Source organism: Pan paniscus, chromosome 2 (assembly GCF_029289425.2).
Source record: "Pan paniscus chromosome 2, NHGRI_mPanPan1-v2.0_pri, whole genome shotgun sequence".
Taxonomy (NCBI): domain Eukaryota; kingdom Metazoa; phylum Chordata; class Mammalia; order Primates; family Hominidae; genus Pan; species Pan paniscus.
In genome coordinates, this window is record NC_085926.1 from 98,065,552 (window position 1) to 98,085,736 (window position 20,185).

General features: G+C 40.2%; 1 protein-coding gene and 1 long non-coding RNA gene across 3 annotated transcripts in view; one reads left to right on the forward strand and one right to left on the reverse strand.

The window, feature by feature from the left end:
- CMSS1 (cms1 ribosomal small subunit homolog) overlaps positions 1–20,185 on the forward strand; it is a 360,423-nt gene that overhangs the window by 302,118 nt on the left and 38,120 nt on the right. The gene's annotated exons all lie outside the window — the stretch shown is intronic.
- The window catches only part of LOC117979719 (uncharacterized), a 124,791-nt gene continuing 117,426 nt past the window's right edge, over positions 12,821–20,185 (reverse strand). The window contains exon 4 of the long non-coding RNA XR_004670642.2: positions 12,821–14,308. This is a non-coding gene — a long non-coding RNA (uncharacterized LOC117979719). The remainder of the gene's footprint in view (positions 14,309–20,185) is intronic.

Below are 20,185 nucleotides of genomic sequence, written 5' to 3' on the forward strand. Positions count from 1 at the left end.
TCTGGCATAGCTATCATCTGGCAAAGCTACATAGTTCAGTAGCCTTGTTGATATATGTCACTGCATTGCTTTCTTCCTTGTGTGCCCATATTACTTTTCCAAATAGGCACTGGTTCTCTGAAATGTAGAGTAAAAGAGAGGGAAGGGATAATTCTAGCAACATCTCAAATTGGACCAGTGTCTTCTTGGCTAAAAGGTTCCTTTTGCACAGGAAAATACACGAGTTAGAAGTCTTTCTCCCCTCTCAGCCTTCCTTCTGTCTAAAAATGTTATTTCATTCTAATCCTGTTTTCTGTATTAATTGCACATCTTATAAAGAGGTATTATACCAACCGTGCTAGGCGTGGCACCTAGCACTGTGCTAGGTCTTGGTCCTTTAAAGACAAAATGTTGTCCTCTCTCTCTCGCTCAGGAACTCATAGTCTAATAGGAGAGGCAGTATGAGATTCTCATTTTAATAGGCTAGGTGTTCTGATGTAGGTCTGAGTAGCCTGTTGTCTAAGTCTTCCTGAGGTGGAGGTCAGGGAGGCTTCACGGGGTGGGGGTGGGGATGCAACTATTTTAACTGGACACCTTGGGCAAGGAGCAGTAGGTTTCTGGCAGGAAAAGAGTAAGAAGGAGGGCATTCTAGGCAGAGGACACCGAGTCAACCCAGGCACCCTGGCAGGAAAGCGCAGGATGGCTTCAGCCCTTGCAGCTGCCCCGTGCCTCAAGGACAGGGCTATGGCATCCAGCTTTGTACTCATGAAAATTGTGTGGCTCAGCTTTAACTTTGGTACCACTGCATGCCCTGTATTTGACATAAAGCCTTAGATAAACCACTTATGTCACAGCTTCTCCAAAGTGACCCCTGAATTCAAGCAAACTCTTTTTTTTTAATTCTTTAAGTTCTGGGCTACGTGTGCAGAACGTTCTGTTTTGTTACATAGGTATACACGTGTCATGGTGGTTTGCTGCACCCATCAACCCATCACCTACATTAGGTATTTCTCCTAATATTATCCCTCCCCTAGCCCCCCACCCCCCTACAGGCCCGATGTGTGATGTTCCCCTCCCTGTGTCCATGTGTTTTCATTGTTCAGCTCCCACTTATGAGTAAGAACATGAGGTGATGGTTTTCTGATCTTGTGATAGTTTGCTGAGAATGATGGTTTCCAGCTTCATTCATGTCCCTGCAAAGGACATGAACTCATCCTTTTTTATGGCTGCATAGTATTCCATGGTGTATATTTGCCACATTTTCTTAATCCAGTCTATCATTGATGGACATTTCGGTTGGTTCCAAGTCTTTGCTATTGTGAACAGTGCCACAATAAACATACGTGTACATGTGATGCTATTGTGAATACTGCCACAATAAACATACATGTGCATATGTCTTTATCATAGAATGATTTATAATCCTTTGGGTATATGCCCGGTAATGGGATTACTGGGCCAAATGGTATTTCTAGTTCTAGATCCTTGAGGAATCGCCACACTGTCTTCCACAATGGTTGAACTAATTTACACTCCCATCTCAAGCAAATTTATCCTGGTGCTCTGAGGGGGCCCCTGGTGTCACCTCAATACATGTTTGTTGATGAAGGATGCTGGGACCTCAGAGGCTGGCCTCACGGAGGGGCTAGAAATAGGTGAGGCTGCTCCCAGCAGCAGAACCAGTAGCATATGTTACAAGTGAGGTATTTCAACACTGCAAGGAGAATCTCGGCAGAAGGCTGCGGCACAATTCCAGGTGTGCTCCTTGGGTTGGGGCCTGATCCCAAGCAGCAGATAAGGAACGAGTAGCAAGAGACATGGAAAGATAAGAATTATGCAAGGAAGCAGAACCCCATGCAAATAAACTAGGTGCTGAGCAGAGCTATAGTCCTAACAGAGAAATTAAATGCATGGAGGAAACCAAGGGAAAAGTTTGGGCCTATACCCTGAGCAAATCAGGAGGTGATTGGAGAAAGACTGCTGTTCATGCTGTGTACAAGTACCCAGAACCCACTGCAGGGCTTCCAGAGAGCATCCCTAGGCACTAAGACAATTCTAGACCCCCCTTTCTGGTGTGGGTGGGCTCCTGGTAACCTACAAAATTTGGTTTTGCTGGCTGAAGAACCAGACAGGACACAGTGTGAAGACTCAAGATCTTCCATTTTAGCCACTGGGCATGGTTGGAAAAACAAGACTGGCACCCAGGGTACTTCTTAGTTTCCAACAACTCCATGATTTGGCAGCCTAGGCCGGAGCCACATGGCAAAGTGACAAGGGTATTCCTTCTTAGGCCAGCTTCACAATAGCTCCCCAGGAATACATTGTGCTATTCATTCTTAGTGTTCTGGTGCTTCATGTTAAGGTTCTTTGTCATTTTTCTTCAGTTAAGGAACACCATGCCACATACATAATAGGAACTCTGCTCTCAACCGCAAATAGCTTTAAATTAGAAGGACTAACCCCTCTCCCCCTTATTCAAAATGCATTGTGTGCCAAACCTGGTGTTTTAAAGCAATAGTTTTGAAACTTTCTAATTGCAGCCATACATCAGCTCTCCATTCTCTCAGCTTCTTAAGTCCAGTCAGGGTGGTCCTGGTTAAAATGAATACATGAAAAACCTCTAATAGTAATCCAGATTTATGGTAGTACAATAGTATTTATGGTAGTAAAAACATAAAATATAAAGATGGCCTTCTTTACAAAAAATTTATTATTTGCAATTATATTCATTTCATTCATCTATTCAACAATTATTTATTACATGTCCACTATGTCCAGGCATATCTTGAATACTGGGGAGATTATATTTAAAAAGCAGATGGTATTGGTCCCTCCTATCTTGGAATGTAAAGTCTATGGGAAGGATCAAATAAAAACAAGGTAACAAATCAGATGATAAGTACATCTTGTGATAGTGCTGTAATAGAAAGGAAGAGAAAATCATGACAGAGAACTGGGGGAGTGAGCGAACCTCAGATGTCAGAGGAGACCTCTCTCTGAAGAGGCCATTTAACCTGAGATGGGAGTGATGTGAAGGAGCTAGAGGAGGAAGCGTTCAGTTCTGAGAACAATAGGTGTGAAGGCTCCAGGGCAAGAAAGGAGTTTCCATGTTCTAGGCACTCCTGGAGGTCAGCATGGCTGGGGTATTGTGAGCCAAAGAGGAGGCAGTGGGATTCAAGGAGGAATTAGGGTCCCAGTTAGGGGAGCCCTGGGGGTGGTGCTAGGGAGTATGAGTGTTATTTTAAGTATAAAAGCAGACTGCTGCGATGTTTTAACCTGGAAGTTTACATGATCCTATTTACCTTTTGGAAAGATCTTTTTGGCTCTCGTTTGGAGAATGGAAGGGTCGAAGTGGTTGCTGGGGGTCCAAATACTGCCTGAACAGGATACTCCCAGGCCGTGCGCTGGGTAGACCCAAGGAAAATGACCTGGGAATTCATGGACTGTAGGCAGCCTATCATTAATTTTCCTTCACACGGCTCTTCCTCTAAAGGCCAAAAGCGTTTCTCTCTGCCTGATGATTAACAGAAGAAAAGGTGTCAGAAATGCTGTCTTTCAGGTGGTCCAGTAAGGTAGGTCCCAGCCCTAACGCTTTGTACAATGTCCTAGATCTGCTTTCATTTTCACTTTGCAGGTTGATTAAATTCATGCCAACTTCCCAGTGTTCTTCACCTTTGTTCCCGGTACAAATAAGGTATTCGATAAATATTCATTACATTAACTTCACTTGGATTTCTAGGGGTCTGGGTAGAGAGGGAGAATTAGAGATAGCACTGGGATCCTCTTTACCTCCTATGTGGAGAAGATATATTTGTCAGGTGGTTACCATGGCTCTTAAAGTATTACTATTTTCAGTCTATGACAGATACAGTTCAGAGCTGAAAAACATGACTCTCCGCTAGAATAAAAGGTGCTGTATACATACAAAAAGTTTTTTAAGAGCATCTGGTTAGAGTTTAATGTGGCTGAAAACATTCCTATTTTTTTTTTCCTGTTTCAGTTACTCAGTTGTGGCTAAAAGTGTGCTTTGGAGATTTTCCAAAATAAAAATTCTGAGGTGAGAGATATTTCAACCCCAACAATAACTTGAAAATTGGAAGTTGGAATAGGAATGCTGTCACCAGCACTATGATGATTCAATTACATGTGAGAAGTCTAGTTTCTGACCATTCAACTGCACACTTCAGCTACAGGCATCAGTGTTTCCCTTCTTTTCTTTCACAGTGAGTAGATTTAGGGGCAGAAATGAGAATGATGAGAGAAAGCAAGAGGCTGAGGAGTACAGGCCTTTCCATTGGCCCCCAGGTCACAGCTGGTGACCCTGACCTTCTCAGCAGCCTCATGTGATTAGGAGCCTGCAGCAAACCAGTCACAGGGTAGGTCCTGGTTCCCTCCCTGTCCTCGCAGTCCTCACCACCCAGCACCAATAGCCTTGCTTGAACATCAAGGACATCCTAGAGGAGGAAATACATCCCCAGATGGCAAAAGGCCACCTGGACCCGTGTGAGAAAGCAGGGGACAGCACTCCTCAGCGAGGTAGTAAACACAAGGCTCTGGGGACAGGACCTGGCACTATATGCTGTCTAGTAGCAGCAGCAGCTGCTGCTGCTGCTCTTTATTATTGATGTCAATGGTTTATAAATTGATGAGATGTATATGCGTTCACATGTCAGGTACTAACTCTCAGATCCCCCTGTTTTCAGTCTGTACCTCATCCCCACCAGCCATTCCTGCACAATCCCTCAGGCACTGCTTGACGCTTCCCTTTGAGTAAGGGCTGTTTATTCTCTGTATTTTAGAGCTGCCCCTGTTCACAGTACTTGCATTATTCCAATATCTCCATTCGGCAATTGCCATTTCTTCTTAGTGCCGCTCCATATCTCTTTATTGGGAGAGGTCAGTCTTCGGAAGTGAAAGAAATATATAAATGCACCATTCTAGCCACACCATTTATTCCCTGGCTTCCTCCTCTTTCCCATAGGGAGGGTGGTTTTGTTATCATGTTACTCTAGTGCTTCTCGTAACGGAACATAACTCAATTTCTTCAGTCATCTTTTGCACTTCACTGAAGAGCTCTGTGATCTCAGGTGCTTCGTTTTGCTGGAAAGGGAAGAGCGAGACACATCTGATCCCTCACTTAGAAAAGCAGGAAATAATCATTTTAGTTAGGGGCCTAGGAGACACATCTGTTTGCAAAAGGAAGGAGTTGCTGTTTCTCTGGCTGTCTGCTTCCTTCCATCTATCCCAAGCCCACCCTTGGAAGTTATAGCTGAGCATCTCTCAGTGAAATAAATGTTGTAACGGGTCAAGTAATTAGCAGGCAGAATTATGATTGCACTGTAACCTAACTCTAATCGCTGACCTCAGAGAATTAATTTCATATGACATAACACCTTAGCTGTGTGCTGGCTTAAAAGTTTCCACTTGTCTCTCACTTTTAGCTAGATTGCATTTTCTATTTCTGGATTTGTCCTGTTGATGAGTCAGGTGGCCCCAGACTCTTCCTGTGGATGAAAGGGGCATCCTGACTTGGACATATTTTCTACATATGTAAATTACAAAAAGGAAAAACTCTGTGTCCTTTTTTTGGCATAAAAGTAAGGGAAACTGGAGGGTTGAGTGAGGAAGGTATAAACTAGCCAGTGTAAATAAACTCTAGCCCTAGGGCATGAATGCAGCAAGATGTACAACAGAGAAAATGGTGCTCTGGAATAATGCTTTTCTATATTAAAAACAGCCATTATAAGGAACTTGTGGTATAAAGGGTCATGTTAATATTTGCCACCAAGTTAAAAAAAATTTACAAAATAAGATATAACGTCTGTATGATGATCTATGTATTCCTATGCCACAGTGAGTGGCTTTGTCTCTTCCCCTGTAGTACATGTGGAAATTGTCACTCTACCCATATCCCTGAGTCCTAGAACTGTTCCTACAGCTAGTGGGCTCACTGGGGTCTCACCTGCTTTGACTTTCGTAATGGAATTTGCTACATGAGTTCAGAGAGATGGTATGCTTTTCATGTTTTTTTAAAATTCACATGGTGAATTATCTTGTATACTGAAAAGACAGTTGAAAACCAAAATCATCTTTGAAGGCCTAGTTTTGTTTAATAATCAAAAGAAGCTACTGTGCATTATGCCAAGTTGTAATTATTAGGAACCTAAAATAGTTGTACTTCTCTTGAGTAATTGATTGTTTTGTCATTGTCATTTTAGCTTATGCATACTATGAATAGTGACCAGGTTTCCTTTTTCACATGGGTTCCTACAAACGTAGAATCAAATTTGTGCCCCATCAGTAGCAAATGTATAGGCCATTATATCTTTATCATAAGTCTTGGACTAATTTCAGGTCCAATTCTTATTTTTCTTTCATATTCACTCCCACTTTTAATTTATACAGTCTTCTTTTTTTGTAACCTTGTAAGCTGCCTTAAATTTTTTTCTAGAATAAGATGATCTATAGTTAACTAAGAGCTAGATATTGAAAACACAAAAGAAGAAAGTTGGGGCTGGATGCGGTGGCTCATGCCTGTAATCCCAGCACTTTGGGAGGCTGAGGCCGGTGGATCACGAGGTCAAGAGATCGAGACCATCCTGGCTAACACGATGAAACTCCGTCTCTACTAAAAATACAAAAAATTAGCCAGGCGTGGTGGCGGGCGCCTGTAGTCCCAGCTACTCAGGAGGCTGAGGCAGGAGAATGGTGTGAACCCGGAAGGCGGAGCTTGCAGTGAGCCGAGATCGCGCCACTGCACTCTAGCCTGGGCGACAGAGTGAGACTCCATCTCAAAAAAAAAAAAGAAAGTTGGGCAGAGAGAGAACTAAGGAAAGAAAGCAGACAGGCAGGCAGCTATGCACGTCTCAGTCACTTAACCTTCCTAAGTTTCAAATCTGTAAATTGCTGACGTCCAGCATATTTGTGGGACTCAAAATCATTTTTAAATAATGAACATGAGCACAGTTTATAAATTATAGAGCTCTATGTAGCTTTGTTGTGATTATTTTAAAGCCATTTTCAACTGAGGCAATTCTCCATTGCCAAACCCTTGGCCTAATCCTCATTCATCTCTGTCCAGTAGAAGGCACTTCCCTCTAGAGCAGGGCCCAGGCTCTTCTGAGAGCTTTCCATGGGTCCAGCCAAGAACCAGAATCCTTACAGCACATAGAGACAATGTCATCTTTCCCAGGATGGCTCTAAAACCTCCAAGCCCGACAGAGTTCTGTACCTTAGCTATTCCAGGGCTAGGAAATCTAATTATCTAGCTGCAAAACAGCTAGCCAGGAAATCCTGTTTACCTCAGTGTCTCAGTATCATCTAGGAGATTTGGTGAGGACATCTGCACAAAATTCCCCAGTCAGAGACCTTCCACCCTATATATAGTTCCCACTGGGATTTGGGGACCCCAAGAGCATCCCATCTCTCACTTAGAAACTTATGGGACCATCATCTCACTGCTTACATAATCCCACAATTAGAACCTCTTGACAAAGGAGTCTGTGGAATGGAGGGCGTGGAGACAGATCTTGGTGATCACTGTTCAGCCGCTGTTACTAGTGATCTTGTTAGAAGTAGTTGTGCTTTCAGGTGAAGGGAAGCAGGAAGAAAGGCTGGTAAGTACAGCCCAAATGATCCATTATTGTCAGTCTAGTTATCTTCTTAAAGTAGATTCTGGTTAGGTAAAAGCCTCTCTTAGGTCCCATCAGTGCCATGATTAAAGCCAGACACCCCAGCATGACAGGAGACAGCACACGAAGGAGGACAAGAGTGAGTTTCTGCACTATCTGTGTGAGAATGCTTGCTCTGCCTATATGACAGCCAAGGAACCTGGACCAGGCCTCATGCCTTGTCAAGCCTGGGCTATGAAACATGGAGACAATAATGAGGATTAAACTGTCCAGGCAAAGTGCTTAGCACAATGCCAGCCTTTCTCACATCTGTGACTTTGCACATGTTGTTCTGGAACGTTCTTTTCCTGGTCTGTGCACTGAACTTCTACCCTTCAACATCCTCTTGAGACTTGCCTCTTTCTTGCCTTTCCTAACATACAGCAACAAATCCTCACCCCAGCAGACTGTAGAGTTCTGCCCTTCTCTGCACATTTTAATTATTAATTATCTTTGTCATAAGATTTATTATTAGATATTATATTTACTTCATTAAGACACCAAAAAAATCCAATTGATCTTAAAAATAAACATAACATATGGTAGAGAGATTGTTAATGTTTTTTGCAACTTTAAACACCATTAGAAATTTTATGCTGTGAAAGACAAGCCAATAGCTAAATGCATATTTTTAATTGAGTTATAATTTACATTTATTGAGGTACTCACATCTTAAGTGTACTGTTCAATCAGTTTTTACCAAGACCTAGAACATTTTCATCACACCTAAAAGTTCCCTAAGATCCCTTCCCAATCAAACCCACCCCACTCCCCACACCCATATACACAGAAGCAACAGCTGATCTGACTTCTATCGGCATATGTTAATGTTGCCTACTCTAGAAGTTCCTATAAATGAAATCATACAGGATATACTTCATCATATCTGCTCCTTTCACTCAGTAATGCTTTTGAGATTAATCCACGTTGTTGCATTTGTCAGCAATCTATTCCTTTTATTACTCAGTAGCGTCTACTGTATGAATATGCCATCGTTTATCCGTTCTCTCTTGTTGATGGGCATCTATCAGAATTTTTTTATTTTAACTTTTAAGTATCATAGAGTAAAATTGGCCTTTTTTTCTTTTGGCATACAGGTCTATGAATTTTAATACTGTACAGATTTGTGTGGGTGCCACCACAGTCAGTATACAGACAGTATCATGAGATAACTCCCTGGTGCTTCCCTTTATATTACCCCCTACCACCCCTAGCCCGTACCTCACACCTGTTCTCCATCACTGTAGTATCACATTGCATTTTAATTGCTTATACACATGTCTGTCTTTCCCGCTATATTGTCAGCTTCTCAGAGTAAGAACCACATCTTCTTCATCTTTCCTCCTCGGGGCTTAGCACAGTGCCTAGTACATAGTAGGTGCCCATTAGATTTTTGAGGGATGAATGAATGAATGTCCATGTGGCCACACAATGAGTCCTTTCATAATTCTTAGTAGGGAAGGGGAAGAAGAAGGTTGAAGGAAACCAACATTACCTTTGCTCTTTTAAAGAAAAATTTAGGTCCTTTTTTCACAGCAATAATGATTTTATGATTTTAAGAAATTTTAAAGAGTGCTCTCTGGTAATTGCTACTTGAGAGGATATGTTAAGTCACACAAAACAGTAATCTCTCCATAAAAGGAGTTCAGCAAATGTTTATACTAAAAATATTACTGCTGATTAAGTTTGGGCTTGAAAATTAAAAAGGAAAAATTTAAACATGCTTTTTTGTCTATTACCTGTTTCTAACTATGTTCCAGAAGCCTAAAATTCTCCCCCAGAGTCTTCAATATATTTTTCAGCTATCCCCAGCTCTATAAAGATCCTTTACACTATATTCAGAGAAACTCAATACTCACACTGTTACTTTTGACTGAGGTTTTGGTTTTCTTATTTTTTCCTAAACCAGTGCCATCTTTATCTAAAATTTGTTTTACTAAAGTCATTATTACTATAAGTGACACTTGGTTCTTATAGTGTCTTCCCTAGAGCATATTCAGTTCTTTTCAGCTTCAACTTTACTTTTCTTTTCTTCCTTTCAGTGTTTATTACTGTTTCCTTTTTCATTAATCACAACGCTGAAATGACTCTGTATATATTCTTTTTATCCTCTAAATTTCACCCACCAGGATATTATCTCCTACAAACTGAGCCCTTTGCCAACTGCATGTCACATTTTCTTTAAGCAAATAAATTTTCTCCATATGCTTAGCATATACCCCTGAGCCCTATAGCCTGTTTCCCCTTTTAAAACAGAAATGGGGAAACAGCTGTTCCATTCCTATAAAGTGTGTCCTGTTTTATAGATAACCCTGAACAGCTCTATTTTGATGTCTGCAATATTACTTGGTCCTTGAAATTGTGAATTTCCTGGACCTGAATTTCCCTTTCACATTTGGGAAAGAAAAAATAATTCTACTGGATGTTTCAGTGCACTACGTAGGCCATGAGGTCTTCTCTAAAAGTTTGTTTTGGTAGCTACTGAAGGGCTCATTTCTTCCCTGTAGCACAACAAACTTTTTATCTGTAAAGACTCATATTATGTGGCCATCTCATTGAGTGTTTTAGCAGAAGTTGATTGTATATATCTGCTGGATCCTATGCTGCCTCCAGAACATACAAGGATGAAAGGACACATTGCCCTAAGGGAGCCCACAGCCCAGTAGGGAGGACAGACGCAATGTGAAGAGTTTTCTAATACCTGAGCCGAAACAACCACCTAGAGTAGGAACTAGCAGACTATGGCATGTGGGCTGGCCACCTGTTTTTGTATGGCTTGTTTTGTTGTAATATAGCTATGCATACTCCCTTACATATTCTCAATGGCTTACATATTGTACAATGTGTAGTTGTGATAGAGATCATATGGCCCACAAGCTTAAAGTATTTATCGGGTCCTTGAACTTAAAAAAATGCCATCTTCTAGCTTAGAAGGAGCATCAAGAAAGTGTATGGTTGGTCACCAAAGAATAGGATAGTGGAGGACATCCTGGAGGATGACAGCATTTTAAGGGGTAGGTGAAAGAAGAAAGTGCATGAAGTGATGGGTTGGGAACCAAATCACAGTGTTCCAGAAGACAAAGGAGGAGAGAGTGTCAAAAAGTTGAGAGTTAACATCAGTACCAAATGCCCCAGGGTAATCAAGTGAGGTAATGGTTATGATGACCATTTTGTGAGAATTCACTTGTGTGCCAGACTGTGTGTTAAGTAACTTACATTCATTATATCAGGACTCCATGTAACAACCCTATGAAGTAGGTACTGTTAATATCCCTGTTTTATAGATGAGGAAACTAAGGCGCAAAAAGAGCAAGTAACTTTTCCAAGCTCACACAGCTTGTAAATGACAGAGGTAAGGTTCCAGTCTAGGCATCCCGATTCTAGGGAGCTTGTAATTTTAATCCCCGTGCTATAGTAATTTACAGTGGCATGATGGCGGTGGAAGATAGCTTCAAATGAGTGATAAATGATGTCTACCACGGGCAATACACTCATCTGAGTGTTTCTCCCTGTCTCATTTCAACAACTTCACTTTATATTTTAGGAAACCAAAGCACACAAAGAGGAACTAACTTACCCAAAGCCAGCTATTGAGTGGCAGAGGTGTGATGTGAACGAGGGCATTGTGGAAGGACACAGCTTGGTACCTGACTTAGCCTGACCTCCCTCCCTACATCTCTACTGACCCCCATCCAGCCTCAGGCCTTTCCCAGTTCTCTTGGAGATTTTGACCTAAATCTGTTTCTCGCTTCCTTGCTACTCCCTGCACCCCAATGTGATAGCCATTTAGGAAAATAAAAAAGAAGGAAGCTCAATGTGTTTTTTAAATAACTTAAGGTGTGGTAGCAATAGAAAACTCATAGGCAGATCAATGGAATTATACCATAGCATATGTATAATTTGTGTTTTGATTAAATAAAAGCGTCATGACAAGAAAGTGAGGAAAGGAAGAATCATTTGGCAAGACATTGGGACAATTGATTAAATATTTGTAAAGGTAACAGAGTTAGAGCCTCACATTATACTCAACAAAATCTATTCCATATGGATTTAAGTTACATGCTTTTTTTAAAGATTAAATTATTTTAAACACTAGATTATGTACTTTGAAATAGAGATAATTTTTCTAAGCATAACTGCAATGAAAAATGATATATTTAATCTCATAATTTAAAACATCTGTAAATCAAAAGTCATAAAAATTAAAAGATTAGGCAGCATTAAAAATTAATCTTGGCTGGGTATGGTGACTCACGCCTGTAATCGCAGTGCTTTGGGAGGCCAAGGCAGATTGCTTAAGGCCAGGAGCTCAAGACCAGCCTGAGCAACAAAGCAAGACCCCATCTCTAAAAAAGTTTAAAAAATTAGCCAGACATAGTGGCATGTAGCTGTAGTTCTAGCAACTCAAGAGGCTGAGGCAGGAGGATAACTTGAGCCCAGCAGTTCAAGGCTATAGTGAGCTATGATGGCACCACGGCACTGCAGCCTGGGCAACAGAATGAAAGCCTATCTCTAAAAATGAATAAATAAATAATTTGTTAAGATTAACCTTAAAATTAATAGAGCCATAAAAGTTGATAAGCAAAACATTAAAACTTTCCTTGACAAATGAACAGTTAAGAACATTCTATGCATATAAGAAAATAAAGGCCAGGTGCGGTGGCTCATGCCTGTAATCCCAGCACTTTGGGAGGCCAAGGCCGGCAGATCACAAAGTCAGGAGATCAAGACCATCCTGGCTAACATGGTGAAACCCCGTCTCTACTAAAAATACAAAAAATTAGCCGAGCATGGTGGCGGGCGCCTATAGTCCCAGCTACTCAGGAGGCTGAGGCAGGCAAATGGCGTGAACCCAGGAGGCGGAGCTTGCAGTGAGCCGAGATCCCGCCACTACACTCCAGCCTGGGCGACAGAGCAAGACTCCATCTCAAAAAAAAAAAAAAAAGAAAAGAAAAAGTAAAACATTTAGTCTCATCAAATGATCGCAAATTAGTAAAATGCTATATTATTTTTACCTATTTACAATATTAGAAAGGTAATATTCAGTGTTTACTGGGGTGTGATAAAAACATACACAGTGTTATACAGTGTTGATGACTTATAAATTGACCCAAAAGCTTGTGGAAAAGAGTTTAGAAGTTAAGACCTTTTAAAAACATGTATACCTTTTTACAATGCAATTTTTCTTCTAGAAATCTATTCTAAACAGAAATAGATAAATGTTACATATAACGATGTTTATTATACTATATTTGCAAAACCAAATTTTTGAAATAATCTAAGTAATGACAGAAGAACAAAGAAATATATTATAGACAAACCATGGTTTACTATAAAGCCACTAAAAATGTTTTTCAAGACTAATGACATGGGGAAATACTCATAATATAATATTAAAGGATAAAACATTTGTATATTAGACATAATTCCAGACATGTAAAGCTATGTGGATATATACATAGTCTTATTCATATACACACAGAGACAGAACAAAAGTAAATACCAAAATTAGAATGCTGGATATCTTTTACAGTAGGACTGTCTTTTTATAGTGGAACCAAATTTTTTTGTTTTTTTTTTTTACTTTTCTGCATTTTCTAAAATCTCCACAATGAATATGTACTATTTTTATATGAAGGAAAAGGGTAAAAAAAAGGTTTTTAAAAATTATGATGCTATCAAATTTGTAGTATAGTATTGATAAACCAAATCTTATTTTGCTCTGTCTTGTTTATTTACTCCATTAGACTTACATCTCAGCGTTATCTCACCCCCATCATGTAAGACTTTAGGGTTGTGGTTCTCGAAGATCAATCCAAACACAAATCATTATGTGAATACTTTTCGTATAGTTGGTAGTCAGTTGATAGGCTAATTCCTTAAGCCCAGTTTATCAATAGGAAACTTTAAGGATGAAGCAATGAAGGACCTTGTCCTAAGCTATACCCAAAAACTCTGTAAGAAAAGGCTTTTTCCATTGAGAAGCTGGGTGAGAAAATTAAGCATTCTGAAGCAGGGTAGGTGAGCATTATACCTACCTTGAATGATTTACATTAAGGGGATACATTATGTATTAATAGTATAATAGGTAGTTGAAGTCTCTGTGAATGCCAAAGGGTACTCTTAACAGACGTACTGTGTTTTTTCCATTGTAACACTTCTCTTCCTTGGGGTTACACTCTATAACAAGGGTGAGTGGATAGTAGGTCTAGATGTAGCCTCATAGGCTTTTTTCTTATGAAATTTCTGTTCAGGGAAATTATGTAACTCACATACCCACATGTGGGCCACATTCACCTATTTTTTTTTTAATGTTACCCTATTCCTCTGTACTTCAGCATTCCACCTCACTCTGGAAATTTTGACGCATCCAGGGTATATAGCATTCTTAACAGAAGTTGGCCCAAACCAGAAGAGAATCATAAATCACAGCAGTATGACTTCATCAATCCACAATTAAGAAAACTGTGGCATAAAGTGGTTTGCTCAGGATCACAAAAATTAAAGCTAAAATTTAGGCTTTCTTCTGTTGCTGTTCTGGGAGCTGTTAACAGGTGTTCCGCAGTGAGGGGTTTGGGGATCAAATAAGTTCGAGGATGGCCTCATCTCCATTTCCTTACTTGGACAGTAGTAATCCATATTAATATATTAAAGAATCTCTGCAATAAGACAGATAATATTAATAAACCAGATGGGACATAGGGAAAACAAGTATAAATCAGGACTAGCCAAGGCAAACCAGGATATATTTTCTTCCTAGCTAAAAGATAGGATGGGGTGGAAGGAGTGGTAGAGAGTTACTGACAGATATTTGAACTCAATTAGGTTTAGGTTTTTTTGGAGGAGGGAGGCTGCCGGCCACATGTAGATGAATGTTAGTTAAATATAACATACATTATTATATGAAACTGGGCTCTACCCATAAAGCCCAATGGATTCTAATAACCTGCTTAAAGACCAGTGCCACCAGCAAGCTGCTTGTTTTGCCTTCCAAATTTGAGAGGCAATATTGCATAGTAGTTAAGAGCAGACTTTGAATCAATATTGTGTAGGTCTAAATCCTGGCTCTCTTTCTTATTAACGTTGAGCAGGTGCCTCCATTTCTACCTCTGTAAAACAGATTATAACAACAGTACCTTTCTCATAAGATTGATATGGGAATTAAATGAGTTATTTACAAAGAGTATTTAGAACAGTGCCTTGTACAAAGTAAGGATTATGTAAGAGCTGTTATCATTAGAACTGGTTTCTATTCCAAGAATGAAGAATTTATATAGCAGTGCTTCCAAATGTACAAGTATTCAGGCCCAAAATGCCACCACCAACATCCATGGCTCTGTTCATTTAACTGTAAAAGTTGGGTAGAAAAGATTGAATTGAAATTGCTCATAGCTTCAAAACTGCCCCAAAATATGTAAATGTTCAAACATTTAAAACAAACTAGAAAGGAAGAAGGATTGGGAGCTTTAACATTGCCTGAAGTTGAGGTCATGTCACCTCAACCCCTGATGTGGACTAATGATTCCTGAGGAGCCTGTGTGTGTGTGTGTGTGTGTGTGTGTGTGTGTGTGTGTGTGTGTGTGTGTGTGTTTAAGAGACAGGGTCTTGCTCTGTCACCCAGGCCTGGAGTGCAGTGGCATCATCATAGCTCATTGTATCTTCGAACTCCTCAGCTCAAGTGATCCTCCTGCCTCAGCCTCCCAAGTTGCTGGGACTACAGATGCATGTACCACTGCACCTCACTTCCTGTGTGCATATTTAAAAATAAATGAATACAACATTACTAAACTGGAGCAGTCAAATTTTTAGAAAATAACCATTAAGTTTGCTGACTTGCAGCTAGTGACAGAAATTTTGTAGCATTTAAGCATCCCATAAAAAGTTGAGGCATTTTTCTTTAGTTGTGTTTTTCAAATGATCTTTTTATTCTTAGTACTTTGCCTTCTGTCAAATTATCAGGACCCATGAAATGACTCCAGCTCAGTGTTTTACCATCCTAGTCCAAAAGTTCTAGCTTTAAAGTTTTCTGTGGGAACAGAAAACTTTAAAAATTTTGTAAGCAAACTCTAGATCTGTTGTCTCAACTAGGAAAATAGGAGCATTATTGGAATGTACATCAGGCTATAGCTGTTGCCACTAAAAATGGCAAAATGAAAGGAGAAAAAGGATCACCCGCTCTCCTTTCCAGTTCAGAGTGACAAGAAAACTTCTGATAGAGAGAATCAAATCACAAGGACTTATATCCAGAAGCATTTGTTTTGTTAAATCTTTTGGAGAGAAGAAGAGATCTTAAGGAGCTTGAGAGATGGAGAAGATAGATCATGCCCAGTTTTTTGCCGTATGTTAGACAGCAAAAAAGCAAAAAGGAAGAGATGATAACTAGAAAAAAAAAAACAAATAAAACTGGACTGGCGCCAATAGAAAGCCCGATGAAGCACCACACGCCCACAGCTTTGAGTGGTCCTGTGTCCTGGCACCTGGACCCCAGGACTGCAGGACTTGAAGAAGCCAGGAGGCTGAGGGCCGAACTTGCCTGAGCTCCTCTGAGCAGCCCCCTCAAAGCAACCAGATGCCCTGCAGTGGGCATGACAAGCCTGTCTTGCTCCTCCTGGACTCTCCTTCAATGAATTCCTCATTTTCATACAGGCCCTGCCCCATTTTCCTTTCCTAGTGAAAGTTGTAACTGCTTGCTACATTATCCCCTAAGACAGTCTTGTTTCTTGTTTCTGCCTTCAGAAGATCTTCACAGAGGAGGGAAAACCTGAGCTGAAGTTTAGAGGGTAGGGGTGAGATTTTGATGGAAAAGGAAAGGAGACAAGGATAAAGTGAGAACAGGAATTCTGAATAATTAGAGTAAATGAGAGATACACTTGCAGGCCATATGATTATTTGATCATGTGGCCTAATTGACTATAAACCCTTCTTTTCTAGTCATAGCTTATCTGTAGTAATTATTTTGAAAAATGTGCAGAAGCAATAAAAGATTGACCTTCCTTCACTACACAACCTCTGTGAGTATAGGTGGATTCAGAATTGAGAGCCTCTTCCTCCTTGGCTAGGCTGCTCACTGCCTTTTCCTCCCCTTCCCTTCCCTGTGATCTGTGTTGCTAGCATGGCCTTACGGCCTTCACAGAGTTCAGTCTCAGGGTCCTGTTCTTTGGATATGGGAATTGTGTTCTTTCTCAGTGATGCTGGTGGGAGTCTCTTAATGAGCTGGGAACATGGTTCTTGAAGAGTAGTTCCCAGCCCTGGCCAAATAAAACATTCTGGCTCCTAGGGATTGAGTAATTTTAGCAAAACACTGTAGACTGTTGAAGTACAGCTGTGTATCCAGCATTACTTTTCAGTGTGTATAATGTAGCCTTCCCAGAGAACAGCTGATGACCTCTAGAAATATAGAACTTCCCCCACAAAATGATACTGAACTAAATAAAATGGATTTTTAAAAATAGAGCCACAACATAATGATAAAAGGAACAATTCTACAGGAAGTCATAACAATTCTAAACTTGCATGCACCTAAGACAGCTATGAAATATGTAAATAAAAATTGGTAGAATTACTGTAAAACATTGACAAGCTCAAAATGAGAGGGGAAGATGTTAATATACATACACCCCAATAATTGATAGATAAAAGAGATTAAAATTCATAAGCATGTAACTTTTTTTTTTTTTTTTTTTGAGACAGAGTCTCGCTTTGTCGCCCAGGCTGGAGTGCAGTGGCGTGATCTCACCTCACTGCAAGCTCTGCCTCCTGGGTTCACGCCATTCTCCTGCCTCAGTCTCCCAAGTAGCTGGGACTATAGGCGCCCGCCACCATGCCCGGCTAATTTTGTTTTTGTATTTTTAGTAGAGACGGGGTTTCACCATGTTAGCCAGGATGGTCTCGATCTCCTGACCTCGTGGTCTGCCTGTCTCGGCCTTCCAAAGTGCTGGGATCACAGGCTGAGCCACCACGCCCAGCCAGCATGTAACATTTTTTAAAACACAAGTTTATGATCATACGTAGACATCTGTACCTAACAATTAGAAACTATATACTCAGAAACAGGCTACAGTAACCAAAACAGCATGGTACTGGTACAAAAACAGACATATAGTCCAATGGAACAGAACAGTGACCTCAGAAACAACACCACACATCTACAACCATCTGATCTTCGACAAACCTGACAAAAACAAGCAATGGGGAAATGATCTCCTATTCAGTAAATGGTGCTGGGAAAACTGGCTAGCCATAGGCAGCAAACTGAAACTGGACCCCTTCCTTACAACTTATACAAAAATTAACTCAAGATAGATTAATGTCTTAAAAGTAAAACCCAAAACCATAAACACCCTAGAAGAAAACTTAGGCAGTACCATTCAGGACATAGGCATGGGCAAAGACTTCATGACTAAATCACCAAAAGCAACTGCAACAAAAGCCAAAATTGACAAATTAGATCTAATTAAACTAAAGAGCTTCTGCACAGCAAAAGAAACTATCATCAGAGTAAACAGGCAACCTATAGATTGGGAGAAAAATTTTGCAATCTACCTATCTGACAAAGGTCTAATATCCAGAATTTACGAGGAACTTAAACAAATTTACAAGAAAAAAACAACCCCATCAAAAAGTAGGCAAAGGATATGAACAGACCCTTCTCAAAAGAAGACATTTATGTGACCAACAGACATATGAAAAAAAGCTCAACATCACTGATCATTAGAGAAATGCACATCAAAACCACAATGAGATACCATCTCATGCGAGTCAGAATGGCAATTATTAAAAAGTCAAGAAACAATAGATGCTGGCAAGGCTGTGGAGAAATAAAAACACTTTTACACTGTTGGTGGGAGTGTAAATTGGTAGTTCAGCCATTCTTGGAGACAGTATGGCAATTCCTCAAGGATCTAGAACCAGAAATACCATTTGACCCAGCAATCCCATCACTGGATATCTACCCAAAGGAATATAAATCATTCTACTCTGAAGACACATGCACGCGTATGTTTATTGCAGCACTATTTACAATAGCAAAGTCATGGATCCAACCCAAATGCCCATTGATGATAGACTGGATGAAGAAAATGTGGTACATATATACCATGGAATACTACGCAACCACAAAATGAATGAGATCATGTCCATTGCAGGGACATGGATGAAGCTGGAAGCCATCATCCTCAGCAAACTAACCCAGGAACAGAAAACCAAACATCACATGTTCTCACTCATAAGTGGGAGTTGAACAATGAGAACACATGGACACAGGGAGGGGACCCTCACACACCAGGGCCTGTTGTTGGGTGAGGGGTGAAGGGAGGGAACTTAGAGGATGGGTCAATAGGTGCAGCAAACCACCATGGCACATGTATACCTACGTAACAAACCTGCACGTTCTGCACATGGATCCTGGCACGTAAAGTAAAACAAAATAAAATGAAAAGTTTAAACTCTTAAAAAAAAAACCCTTGAAACATTTTTTTAATTGATTAAAAATCCAGCCAGGAGGCCAGGCATGGTGGCTCACACCTATAATCCCAGCACCTTGGGAGGCTGAGATGAGTGGATAACCTGAGGTCAGGAGTTTGAGACCAGCCTGGTCAACATGGTGAAACCCTGTCTCTACTAAAAAAAAAATATGTGTGTGTGTGTATGTATATATATGTATATATATATGTGTATATATATGTGTGTGTATATATGTGTATATATATGTGTGTGTAAATATATATACACACACACACAAAAATTAGCTGGGCATGGTGGTAGGCACATGTAATCCCAGCTACTCAGGAGGCTGAGGCAGGAGAATCACTTGAACCCAGGAGGCGGAGGTTGCAGTTAGCTGAGATCGCGCCATTGCACTCCAGCCTGGGCGACGAGAGAAAAACTCCATCTCAAAAAAAAAAAAATCCAGCCAGAACAAGTTTCTATAAATAAAGTTCATCAGAACACTGCCATTTCCATTTGTTTATACACTGCCTAGGGCAGTGTATAAATTAGAACAGCAGAGTTGAGTAGTTATCAATAATGTTCATATTACTCTGCAAACCCAACACCTACTTACCCTATGTCCTTTACCTTAAAAGTATGCTGATCCCACTGGGTGCAGTTACACAACTGTATGCATTAATCAAAATCCATAGAACTCTTCAGTAAAAGTTATTTTTAGTATATGTAAATTATTCCTCAATAAACCTCACTTTAAAAAATAATGATTGAAGCTAACTTCCATTAATTTGTAACACTTGCCCAATATCACACAATTAATAATTGCTGAAGCAGAGATTTGAACCCCAGATTATTTTAATCCCACAATCCATAATCTTCCTCACTATCCTTGCTTCAAAAGAAGCTGCTTACAGCTTAATGAAATTTCCTTCTATTCCTCTATTTTTTTGGTAAGAGGTCTCTTTGATGCTTTTATTTTTAAATCACCCCCCAGAAGTCCCCCACTTCCAGTCTCTGGTCACTACTGATCCTTTTTCTGCCTCTATAGTTTTGCCCTTTCTAGAATGTTAAAATAAATAAAATCATGCATT